The sequence below is a fragment of the Python bivittatus genome, unplaced genomic scaffold (assembly GCF_059951505.1).
Source record: "Python bivittatus isolate LINGU-HERP-01145 unplaced genomic scaffold, Pbiv_v1 ctg000480_np1212, whole genome shotgun sequence".
Taxonomy (NCBI): Eukaryota; Metazoa; Chordata; class Lepidosauria; order Squamata; family Pythonidae; genus Python; species Python bivittatus.
In genome coordinates, this window is record NW_028277075.1 from 38,083,672 (window position 1) to 38,096,252 (window position 12,581).

Consider the following 12,581-nt stretch of genomic DNA (forward strand, 5'->3'; position numbering starts at 1 on the left):
GGACCACATAAAAAGACAGGGGAGGCAGACAAATCCGTTGGAGCCTGCAGTCATGGAACATTTAGTAGGATTTCTTCATACATGCAAACATTTACCTTGTTTTTCTTAAGGAAGGGAGCTACGCATATCATAAAGAAACACAAAATCAAGGAAGTTGCATTATACCATCTTAATACAGTATTTCTAGATGCTTTCTGTTGATTCTGTGTCATCATATCAGATTGTGACACATGTTCTCTGTCTCTGCACAATAAAGTCTATTAAGGTTTTTTTTATGAAAATCAAACATTGCATACCTTGAGTCCCTCCCCTTTGATTTAATCTGGTCCCAAATTACCGATCCAAAGACAAATTCTGTTATGTGTTATTTCATTTTTGAAAATGTGATGTTAGCCTCTATATGAGTGAATTGGCCAAACAGGGAAAAGAGTGCCCCTACAGTTGCTTCTCTTTGTTTCTTCTGTGTAGAGCTCTGTGGTGTGTGAAGAAGGGTGTATTTTATGCTGCATGAATGTTTGCTGTTCTCATTCTGATAATCAATGAGATGTAAAATTGCAGCAATTCCATGCTGCCTAGAGCCGCTGCTGATAAACCTCATTTGGTTTGTCAGAAGGCATAAACCACTCATTAGACCACATCATTAGCTAAGCTTGCCTTTTAATGTGAAGGAAATGTGAATGAGGCCTTTTTTTTCCCCCAAGACAAAGTTTTACTGTTGTAACTTTAAAGAAAGTGCACTGAGAAGCTGCCTTCTGCATTCAAAATAGTGTAAGAGGGTGAACACAATATGAACCCAGACTTTTCCTTTGTCCTTTCAACATCCTTTACTGGCAGGTAAAGTCTATAGGAAGAATGTGATCATATTCCTGGGAAGGTGGCTACAACTAATAGTATGGCAACATCTGGCTTCCAATTTCCTGAAAGATTTTTTTTTTAAACCTCTGAAAAAGACATCTATTTTACTTCCTTATTATCAAATGCTTTAGCATTTCTTTCAGCAACCTATTGTTGCAAAGGCCGCTGTTGTTAACTGTTCTTTTATTGCTCTGCAGCCTCAGTAGTAGCTCTCATTTTCTGATCAGAAGAAAAAAGATCCATAGGAGAAATTTCCTTAGAATTCAATTAAGTCTGAGCTGGAAGAAGACTGAAACTGTGTGATTGCTCAGTGAAACACAAGACCTAGCAACACCCTTCAGCTATTGTGTAAGAAAGGGAAGTGCAGGTACCTCTCCTGATGAGGGGCAAAGTCTAAAACATTTTTTTCCTTTCTTTCTGATAGAGTTAAAAAATGCAAATGCAAATTGGAAGAGCAGGCCCTCTTGCAGTTTGGCTGCTCTCCCCCTCTAATTTTTTGAAAAGCATTATATTTGACACTTCTTACAATCACAGTCTTTTCTTCCAAAGATTAAAATGTCTCCTATAACTGTCCTGGATGTTCTTGCTTGTTAGTATACCCCTGGGTTGGATTTTCGTATTTCATTATATCTTTTTCAGGTATTCCAGTCTTCAACAAGAGTGAGAACAAGAAGGTTAGCTGTGTCTCCCTGCATGCTCACTTTCATGCCTTCCCATGTTCAAAAGGAATATCTGCAGTGGGCAGCTTCTTCTGTCTTTCGTGGGTGTTGCACAGTGAAGAATTGCAAAAAAATCATGCAGATTGGTGTTTTCAAACTTGGCAACTTTAAGATGCGTGGACTTAGCATGCTGGCTGAGGAATTCTGGGAGTTAAAGCCAAACTTCTTAAAATTGCCAGGTTTGAAAAACACTGATGTAGACGCTTCCTATACTATGTTTCCAGTTTGTAGGAGGGTCATTGTAGATGTGGCAGGCAATTGAAGTGGCCTGGGACTGTTTGAATCCCCTCAAGGGGTGACCTGCAGTGGACCCCATGTCACAAGCCTAAGACAAGGCAGTATTCACAGAGTCTCTGAGAAGAATCTAAGGTAAAAAGCTGAGAAGCGACTAATCACACACAATGAATAATTACCTTCCTTAAGTTATAAATGTTGGTCAAATGATTCATGAATTCATAACTGATGAATCATTACAAATGAGGAAAAATGTTTGGATATTAACAGATTATTTCATCGAAACACATCAACTGGGACAAATAGCTGAAAGCCATGTATAAATACTTCTTTAACTACGCTCAGACTGCTGAAGTAGAATGATATATAAAGATGTTCAGGTGTATGGAGAGGTGCTTTTGATCTTCAGTACCCTGGGAATTTACTGTGGTTTCGATGGGCAATTTCTCATAATTTGTTTTACTTCTCACAGCCTTCATCCACTTGTCTGTTGCCTCTCTGTTATGGAGTATATCAAGGGTTATTTGGTAGCAGTTTGTAACAAAAAAAGATCTAACCTTTGCTTTCTTGATCCTCTCTGAAGCCCTCTTTCTTGTTTTGCACAAAACAAGCTAATGTATAGTGCTACTGAAACGTTGAAGTTTTTACTGCCGCTATTTATTTTAATAAGAACAATGTGTTTCATCTTTTTGTTGTTGTTGTTGTCCCTAACCTACTTGAATGGACTAGCTGCATTTTGATGATGAATTACCTGCAGTCTGTGACTCTAAACACATTTACCAGGAAATAAATCCCACATACTGTAGATTGTATAAACCACTCCTTAGAACAAACCATTCACTCATTTTCTGAGGTGAAGAAAAATTGATCCAGTTTTAGAATCAGATATTTTTTTGGAGCACAAAAGTCACTTTTGGTAGTGAGCAAAGATTTTCAAATGTATAGTTTTATTGGGCCTAACCGATAAAGTACTGCAGTAGCGCCAGGAGAACCTTTTCTGGACCTGAAAGCTAGCAGGGTCCAACCTGCTTAGGACTTGAATAGGAGACCTCCAGTGTATACCACTCCTATAGGCTAGTCTGGAAAGTCCAAAAGCATCCTGGCGGAAAGCTGGAGCAAACCACTTCTGACATGGTGCCAAGAAAATGTCTGGACATGTCCATAAAGTCACCAGGAGTTGAGTTGAATTGAAAGGGACTTTAATTTTTATTTTTACTGGAAAAAAATGTTGTGGTGATATAGACATTAAATAAGTTCCTCTTTGCAAATTGCATTATAGAGCCCTCTGTTAAGTACATTGATGCCAAAAGTGGCTTGTACTACAGGTAGTCCTCAACTTATTACTATTCATTCAGCAACCGTTTGAAGTTGTGGAAGTGCTGAATGAAGGGACTTATAACCTATGCCCAAAGTTACGGCAGTTGCCGCACCCCTGTGGTCATGCGATCAAAATTTGGGTGCTTGGCAGCCTGCCCACACTTACGAATACAGAGGCACTACAACCCTCTCAGCTGCCTATCTCCTCCCCATCTAAGGCCTTTTGGCCCCCTGCCACCCTGTGCTTCGCCACTGCACTTCCAGCTGATGTTCACCATCTTCTTGCTCCCGCTGCTGATGAGGTGCTGTGGCTCAGTGGCTGCTTTTTACTTGCTGCCGTCACCACTGCCGCCGCCTCCTCCTCCTCCTCCTCCTCCTCCTCCTCCTCCTCCTCCTCCTCCCCCTTCCCTTCCCTTCCCTTCCCTTCCCTTCCCTTCCCTTCCCTCCCCTCCCCTCCCCCTCTTCTCCTTCTCCTTCTCCTTCTTCTATTCCTCCTCCTCTTCCTCCTCCTCCTTTGCAGTGCAAAGCTAGCCCTAGCCCAGGAGTGTGGCACAAAGGGGCTTTTTGTTTTATTTTTTTTCATAGCATGAAGCCCAGCCCCAGCCTGGCCCAGCAGCTAGGCTGGGCACACCTCATCAGTGGGAACAAGAAGATAGCAAAAGTCAGCTGGGGTGGCAGAGTGCATGGTGGCAAGGGTCTCAGAGTGCAGGGTGGTGAGGGCAACTGCAGCTGGGACTGGGCTGGGTGGCTATGGCTTCCTGGGGCATGGCACGTAGCCTCTGAGCCATGCATTCTGAGACTGCTTGGCACCCTGCAAGGCTGGGTGCAGGGTGGCCAAATGGGCAGAGATGGGGGGAGATAGGTGTGTGTGGGCAATTGGAGGCAATCCCTTACCTTACTGAGGCTCGGAGCTGGGAAGGACCGAGCCTGGAATGGCTTGGATTGGGGTAAGTAATTGCTTAATGACCCATGATTCTCAGTTAATGATGGCAACTGCAACTGCCAGGATTGCCATTGCTAAACTATCCAGCCATGTGACATCTTGCTTTATAACCACGTTGCTTAGTGATGGAAATTCTGGTCCCAGTTGTGGTCATAGGTCAAGGACTACCTGTATAGCAAAAGCAATTCAAGGTGCTGCTTATCACCTATAAAGCCCTCCATGGCATGGGGCCTGGTTATCTGTGGGACCAACTATTTCAAATTGTTTATGCCTACCCAGTATGGAATATGGTGTATGTATGGTGCCCACTCTCCAGTGATTCTGGAAGGTCCTTCAAACGTGGCTCTGTTCCCAGGCTTGGGATTACTATGTTTGTGAAGCCCCTGACATGTTTTTCTTTTTCTTTTGTTGTTGTTGTTATTTAGTGCAGGTGGTAATGTTTTGTTATTATGTTTTAACTATTTTAATTATATAGTCCAATAATGTAAGCTGCACAGAGTTTTCTGGAGTGGGCAGTCATATCAAATTTAATAAATAATAATAATAAAAGCAGCCCTCAGCACTACTGGGGGAGAGAGAAACACCCCATATACACATTATTTGCCATGAAATACTTAAATATCCTTAAGATACATAGATAAATTAGAGAAAAGTTTGTAGTTTTCATTCATGAACTGATGGAATTCATTCTTTGTTGGACAAAGAAGGAAGCTGTTAAAAACCTAATTCTGTGACCTACAGATCTCACATTTTCATAAGTGTGTCAGTGATTTTTAATTAGAATCTTAGACCCATTTGTTCACTGTGATGGTGTTGTTGACACAATGATGATGATGATGATGATAAAAATTGATGAAAACTAAATTGTGTTTTGAACAGACCCACTTAAATTGCTTTGACTTTGCTAATTTTAAATTTGCTAGTGATTAATTAAGTTGAAATGATTGCAATGAATTTAGGGTTTCTTTTGAATTGTCTGCTTTGCAATTTAATGAAAACTGCACTTCTGAAACCTATATACAGAGTTAGAAATCAAAATTCAAATTTTTCCCACTTTTGAAATGTACCTTAGGAATAAAAAATGTGTATATGCTAGGAAATTGGAATTTGATAGTAACTCTAACCCGTATTTGCTCTTCACTGCATACAAACCCCAGATTCCAGGCTTTCCTAAACCATAAAGAGCAGCTGATGGTCTGTCAAAGTTTTTTTCTGGTTATCTGAGAAAAGCTTTCTTTTTTTGTTATTGCTCATCATTTCATTATGATTTCTAATACAAGAATGGGCAATTGCATTTGTCAGACTTTCTGCACAATCTGTACCCAACTTCCTTTCTATGTGCCTGATCCACGTGGTTTTGGTTTTCATAGACAAGGCAAGAGATGCCTAGTAGAATGTGATTAATGCCCCCTATTAACTGTGCATCCTAAACCTGTACATCCTGTAACCTACTGAATGTTAATATAATGCTGATTTTGTATAATACAATACAAGCCAGTTTTCCTTTTATGACTTGTAGTATTCTGTTAACCACTTCCTCCTTCCTTGATCACATACTGCCATAAATCAGTCTTTACAAATAGCTGTACTGGCATTGAACATTATTTTGTACATGATATTGAACTCAATATTCTCTTCCTGTTTTAAACAGATTAAGACTATGAAGAAAGACTGGCAGTTTGACACAAGGGGGTTGGCTTCAATCTTGCTAGCCCCAAAAAAGAAGTCCTTTGGGTGTGTGACTCAAGCAAGTAGAGTTACTTCTAGAGTACCTGCTTTATGGGCCAGGAATTAAGAAGGGCAGAAGATGGACTAAGTATTCTGGTAGGTTGTTTGCCTGCTCTAGCAATTTCTATGAAATCCCTTGTGTAATTGCTGTACAAAGATATAGTGACCAAAATTTATCATGCATGTGTGGTTATGAAGTTGAATAGTCAGATATAAATCATTTGTTCATATTCTAGAGGGGAAAAATAAAGAACCTGTAGGCATAAAAGCTGACCATTCTAATTTATGGGACTTTGGCTTTGAGGTCAAAATGTTCTAAAGGGATCTCTCTCCCTCTCCCTCTCTCCCCCTCTCTCCCTCCCTCTCTCTCACACATACTGTATGCACACACATACACACACACAAACTAAAACAAACAAGCCAGTGTAAGTGTAGTTTTGTAGCTAAAACATATTCATGTTTATTTGGAAGCAAGCCCTACTGAGCCCTGTTTTGACTAGAATATGACATATTTTGAAACTGAACAAGCAGTTCAAGCAAGTATTATATTTTGCTTCATAGGAAGCCAATCCTTAGTGGTGTGACTGTTCAGCAACTTAAATATAAGGCTGGCAGGAGTAACAATCCAAGGATCATCACAGCTTGGAGTCAACATCCTGTGAGTTTGACACAAAGCTCTAAGATGGACTTTGAAATGATGTTAAGAAATGAGAAATAGAAAACCTCTGCAGTTGATGTTATTTTCTCCTGAATCATCCATTCTGGTGGCAGTGATTTCAGCATCTGCATCTTTATGGATTTCAATGTGATCTCTGGTTTTTGAATTCTTCCTGGAAAACAAACAAGAAAACCATGTCAACAGCAAACTGTTATTCCCCTTCTAATCTGCATCTGCCAATATCATTGAATAATTAGCAAACTAAATGAAATAAGGTTTAGAAATCTTCAGAAGAAAATTGAAAGAGTGTGTGTGTGTGTGTGTGCATGCGTGCATTAGATGGCTTTTATATGAAGCAGATGCTGGCATGGAATGCACATTACCCTGGGTATAGAAATCTATAGAGAATGCTGACGGATTTGGTTGATGGTCTCTTAGACAATCTACCATTTTATGTTGTAATATTATCTCATCCTTCCTCACATTAGTGTCATTGATAATAGGCCTAAAGTTATAAATTAATATTGCTTATATACTGCCAAAGTGGGGAGCACCATAGCCCATGTTTTTATGCAGAAGATTCTGAGGTTGATCCCCAGATGAGAAATTGAGGAGAAATTTCTGTTTGCATGCTGAAAAATTACTGATAATGCAATACCAGTAATGCTGGGCTACATGGACTAAAGGCCTTCATCTAAAGCAGCTCCTTATGCTGCTGTCAGTGCTCCTTGTTCTTCGGTCCCTTCACTAGAGAATCTCATTATGTTGTACAAACATATTAGGAGTGAAAAAAGTGAGTATTTGCACGTGTTTGCATCACCAGTGTATTTACAGCAGCAGTGTGTCTGCACTACCAACCCTGTGAGATAGAACAGGCTTCCATACCTACTTCATCATCTGTTTGGGAGGAAGCCAATGTTACCACCACTTCTTTGATTTTGGTCCATTAATAACCTCATAATACACAAGAATTCAGCTCTAAGGATTATATCTATAAAGAAGCCTAGGCTCCTATTCCTGAGCTTCCCTTTTCTCTTCTTGAGAGCCAGCTAAATGTGTATAATCACCAGTCTGGTTCATGAGTAAGAATACTCCCCAGGCTATGCAAAAGGATAAATTGACTTACATTTCCAAATCAGTACATTTATTAAAAGATCCAGCAAAGAGGAGCCACAAATGTTTAGGAGGTATTTAAATTTAAAACAAAGAACATTGATTCTGCAAACTAAAACCGAACTAACACTTATTATGAGCTATAACTTTTACGGATTTTTGCAGGGCGAGAACCTGATTTTTACTGTTTTTCAGAGGGAACAAGTTCAGTTAATGGGGATTTCTAATGGGTTGGAAATAGCTTACAAGGATGATGTTTGAAATGACCAGTTAATAACTTGGATGATCTGATCTGGTATATTTTAGGTGATTGCTATAGTACCTGTCTAGCACAACACTGGTGAAATCAGCCTGGGATGTGGATTCATGTATATATTGGATATACATTTGTTTAGTAGAATGATTTAGCAAGTGGGATTGCTAAACATAGATTATTCATCTTTATGTATTACGTAGGTATCAAGATGCTGATCCACTGTGAATAGCTACATCTTTAAATGATAATGATCTTACAAGAGCAAAGAAAACAGGGTCCAGATTTTAAATTGGTATTATTCATAATATTCATAAATCATGCAGTGCCATTTATTTATTTATTTAATATGTCACATTTATATAGCCACCCATCTCACACAAGGTGACCCTGGGCGGCATACAACAATTACATAAAATAACAAATAGATAAAAACAATCATTATAAGAGATCAACAAGTGATTATTAAAATACAACATCAAAAAGTTTACAAATTTTAAATTTTAAAATATACAAACCCCACAGAGAAACAGAATATTAACCATAGTGGAACCATCTAAGAATGTTTCTGGTTCCCAAAGACCCCCAGACCTGATGATGCAATCAGGTCTTGAGGGACTTCCTAAATGACAGTAGGGAAGGGGCAAGCCTAACTTCATGGGGGAGAATATTCCACAAGGATGGAGCCATAGCAGAGAAGGCCCACTTCCTGGGATCCACCCCATGCCATGAAGGGCTTTAAAGGTCAAAACCAGCACCTTGAATTGGACCCGGAAGCAAATGGCACCCAATGCAACACGCAAAGCCACCGTATTCTGCACCAGTTGAAGCTTCCAGATACTCTTCAAGGGCAGCCCCATGTAGAGTAGTCTAATCTGGAAGTGACTAGGGCATGAGCGACTGTGAGCAGAGCCTCCCGATCCAGGAATGGCACAATTGGCATACAACACGAAGCTGTGTGAAGGCCCTCCTAGTCACAACTGCCACCTGCTATTCAAGCAGGAGTTGTGAGTCTAGGAGGATCCCCAAATTGCATACCAGGTCTGTCCAGGGCAGTGCCACCCCCATCCAACACCAAAGATGGTATAGTCCCAGAATCAGCAGGACTCTGTACCCAAAGTGACTCAGTCTTGCCAGGGTTCAGTTGAAGCCTGTTGTTCCCCATCCAGACCCTCACACCTCCAGACACTGGGATAAGGCGCCCACAGCATCATTTACTTCACCAAAGGTAGAGATATATAGTTGGTTATCATCAGCATACCACAAGGATGGAGCCATAGCAGAGAAGACCCACTTCCTGGGATCCACCCCATGCCATGAAGGGCTTTAAAGGTCAAAACCAGCACCTTGAATTGGACCCGGAAGCAAATGGCAGCCAATGCAACACGCAAAGCAGAGTTGTAATATGTGCTCTTCTAGGAGCACACATAACTGCCCGTGCCACCGCATTCTCACCACGAGGTGATGGATGAGCTCACCCAGCTGTCTCATGTAGATATTAAATAGGAGGGGGAGAGCACTGAACCCTATGGCACCCCACATGGTAGGGGCTGAGGGCGGGACCTCTCCTTCCCAATCATCACTGACTGGAATCAACTCTCAAGAAAGGAGGCAAACCAGTACAGCGCCATGCCACCCACCCCTAGTCCCCTGAGCCAATCCAGAAGGATACCATAGTCGATGGTATCGAAAGCCACCAAGAGGTCAAGTAGGGCAAGGATGGATGCACAACCTTCATCCTGCCCATGCCAGAGATCATCCAGAAGTGTGGCCAATGCTGTTTCTGTCTCATACCCAGGTCTGAATCCAGACTGAAAAGGATCCAGATAATCTGCTTCATCCAAGGCCCTCTGGAGCTGTTGTGCAACCACCTTCTCAGTCACCTTATCAAAAAAGGGAGGTTCGATATTGGACAAAAATTGTCCAGTATGGTGGGATCTAATGGCTTCTTGAGGAGGGGTGCACCACAGCCTCTTTTAGAGGCAATGGAACAATCCCCTCCCTCAAAGAAGAATTAACCACCACTAGAGCCCACTCACACAACACCCCCCAGGACACTTTCACAAGCCAGGAAGGGCATGGATCTAGGGAGCAGGTGGCTGGGTTCACAGCTTGAAGGACCCTGTCCACTTCCTCGGATCCAACAGGTTCAAACTGTTCTCACATAACTGGGTAAGACTCCACCTCAGGTATCTCCTCTGGACCTGCAACAAAACTGGCATCCAACTGTGAGTGAATCTGAGCGATTTTATCTCACAGATGCTGAGCAAGTTCATCTGCATGCCCCTGCAAAAGGTGCTCTGGGCTCCCTTTACCCAAGAGGGCCTGTGTCACCCGAAACAGGGCTGCAGGTTGGCAATCTGTGGATGCAATAAGGGTGAAGTACTGTCACTTCGCCGCTCTTACCGCCACAAGGTAGACCTTAATAGCAGCTCTAACCCATGTCCAATCGAGCTTGTACTCGGTTGAGCGCCAATGACACTCTAGATGTCTCTTCTCTCATTTCATCTCCCTCAGCTCCTCCATAAACCATGGGGAGGGACAGAATCTATGGGAGGGAGAAGTTGCATGTGTACAGTCCAAACCAGGACCTCAGCCTCCACCTTATTCCAAGTGGCAACCAAGGCTTTGGATGGATCATGCAGCAGACCAGCAGAAGGAACCCCCAGCTGTCTCTGAAACCCATCTGGGTCCATTAATTGCCAGGGGCAGATCAATCTAATAGGTCCAGCCTCCCTGCAGTGGGTAGTGGCACTAGAGAATCCCATGGACATTGGCATGATCTGACATGACAAGGGAGACACCAAAAGCTCCCCCAATTTCAGATCACATAGCCACTTCTCCGACAGGAACACCAAATCTGGAGTGTGACCACTGTCCCATGTTGGGCTCTGGATGACCTGGGATAGGCCTGTGGCAGGTAGGCCCCTCCCATTCATCCTCCATCAATTCCTCTTCTGGCTCTCACCCAGAAGGAATCAACATACTTACACAGACACTCACATATCCAAGCATTCACAGGACCCTTCCCTTGCTGCTTCCACCAGCTAAAAAAGGGTTCCCTTCATATTCACCCCAACCAATTTCTCCTCTGGTTCACCCAGACAAAGAAGGCGGTCCTCAGTTCAAAATGAGACACCTGCAGTCAAAGTGGGAAACCACAGTCCAGCACCCAGACAGTTAGTTGTCAGATGGAAGCTGAGCCTTTCTTCCAGCTAAGGCTACCAGAGGGAAGCAAAAGACCTATGCGGCGGCGGAGGGGGGGATTGACAGCAACCTGGCAATCCCCCACCCACCCAGCTACCACTCATGCCTCCAACCTTTGGTATCCAGCACAGAGCAGATGATGCAGAAAGGGAGAAACACAGCAACAGAAGAGCAGGAGCAGCCCGTGTTACACACGCTGCTCCCAGGTTCGGCTTATGGTCATTTACTCACACACTTACAGCCTGTTGAGGCACGCGGATCTTGTCAGCCCCCCTAATAAGAATGTTACACCCGCTGCTCCCAGGTTCAGCTTATGGTCACTCACTCACATACTCACAGCCTGTTGAGGCACGCGGAACTTGTCAGCCCCCTGTCAGAAAACGACAGACACGGGTTCGGTTATCCAGTAGACAGAAGTTTTTATTGGGCACGTTTGCAAAGGTGGGTCCCTCCCGCAGCAATGGAGGAACCCCGAAGCAAGGTCTGACAGGTTTTTATACCCCCTATCTGTCCTCCCCCTCCTGCGAGGGCTTGGCTCACAATCTCACCTTTTTTACTGCCCCGGAGCGCCGCTAATTAACCGCAAAACCGCAGACATTCCACTTTCCGAATCCAATCAGCGCAATACACATTCCAATCCCCACTTGACCCGACAGCCGCCCCCTGCCGTTTCTCTTCACTCTGGTGCGAACGTGCCTCTTGCCTGCAGTCTTTCCTCCCTCCTGCCGTCCCTCTCCACTCTGGTGCGAGTGTGCCTTCTGCCCATCCTCCCTCCTGCCACCCCCCCAAGGCTGCCCCATGGTGCACAGCGCTCTCCCCTAGCAAACATGGTTCGTTTGAGGCCCTCACTTCTCCCTGCCTTCTCACAATCCCCCTTTTTCTTTTCACGCCTCTGTTGGGCCTCAAACCTGGCTAACAGGATTGCTCCCTCGTCCCGGACCCGGGGCTTCACACACTGGGACAGGTAATTCCCACAAGCAGGGAGACATTGCATTAAGCAACATACTAGGACCAGTAAGGCAATGAAACCAATGGCTAGTACAAAAAGTTGTTTTAACCAAGCAAAGTTAGGTAACCAACTAGTGAGCCACGACCAATTCCATCCCTCTGGATCCTCGGATATGCGAGAGGCTAAGGTCTTCAACTTGGCTAGTTTTGCTTCAACATAATTCTTATTGTTGGTTAGGTTAAAGCAACAAAGACCTTGAAAAGATTCACAGCCTTGTCCTGCCCTTAATAGGAGATAGTCTATAGCTATCCGATTTTGAATGACCACCCTCCTGATCTCAGTGACTTCTTCAGTGAGGGCTGCAATGAGAGAGGATGTAAGGTTGACACTTTTAGCCAGGAGGCAGGCCACCTTCCTTAGGTCCAGGTAAGTTCTTCCGCTTAGTGCAGGAACCCCTACTAAGGAGAGGGCCAGAGCCATGGCTTCTGTTTCGGACAAGAGTGTCACATCACTCTCACAATCAGATGGCAGCTCCCTTTTTCTTTTTCTTTTGATGGGTGCGCTTGTATTGGAGGCAGGGCATATAGAGAGGTCAGGCGCCCTAT

The 12,581-nt window shown here is 43.4% G+C and overlaps 1 protein-coding gene and 1 long non-coding RNA gene across 3 annotated transcripts in view; one reads left to right on the forward strand and one right to left on the reverse strand.

Annotated features, from left to right (window-relative positions):
- Positions 1-12,581, forward strand: part of LRRC4C (leucine rich repeat containing 4C) — a 178,311-nt gene that overhangs the window by 46,818 nt on the left and 118,912 nt on the right. The window contains exon 2 of one of the 2 annotated variants that reach the window (XM_088145767.1): positions 5,720-5,892. The exons of the other annotated variant lie outside the window; for it this stretch is intronic. The gene's annotated coding sequence lies outside the window, so the exon portion shown is untranslated. The remainder of the gene's footprint in view (positions 1-5,719; positions 5,893-12,581) is intronic. 2 annotated transcript variants of the gene reach the window in all.
- The window catches only part of LOC112541336 (uncharacterized), a 52,907-nt gene continuing 46,557 nt past the window's right edge, over positions 6,232-12,581 (reverse strand). Inside the window, exon 3 of the long non-coding RNA XR_003085353.1 lies at positions 6,232-6,626. This is a non-coding gene — a long non-coding RNA (uncharacterized LOC112541336). The remainder of the gene's footprint in view (positions 6,627-12,581) is intronic.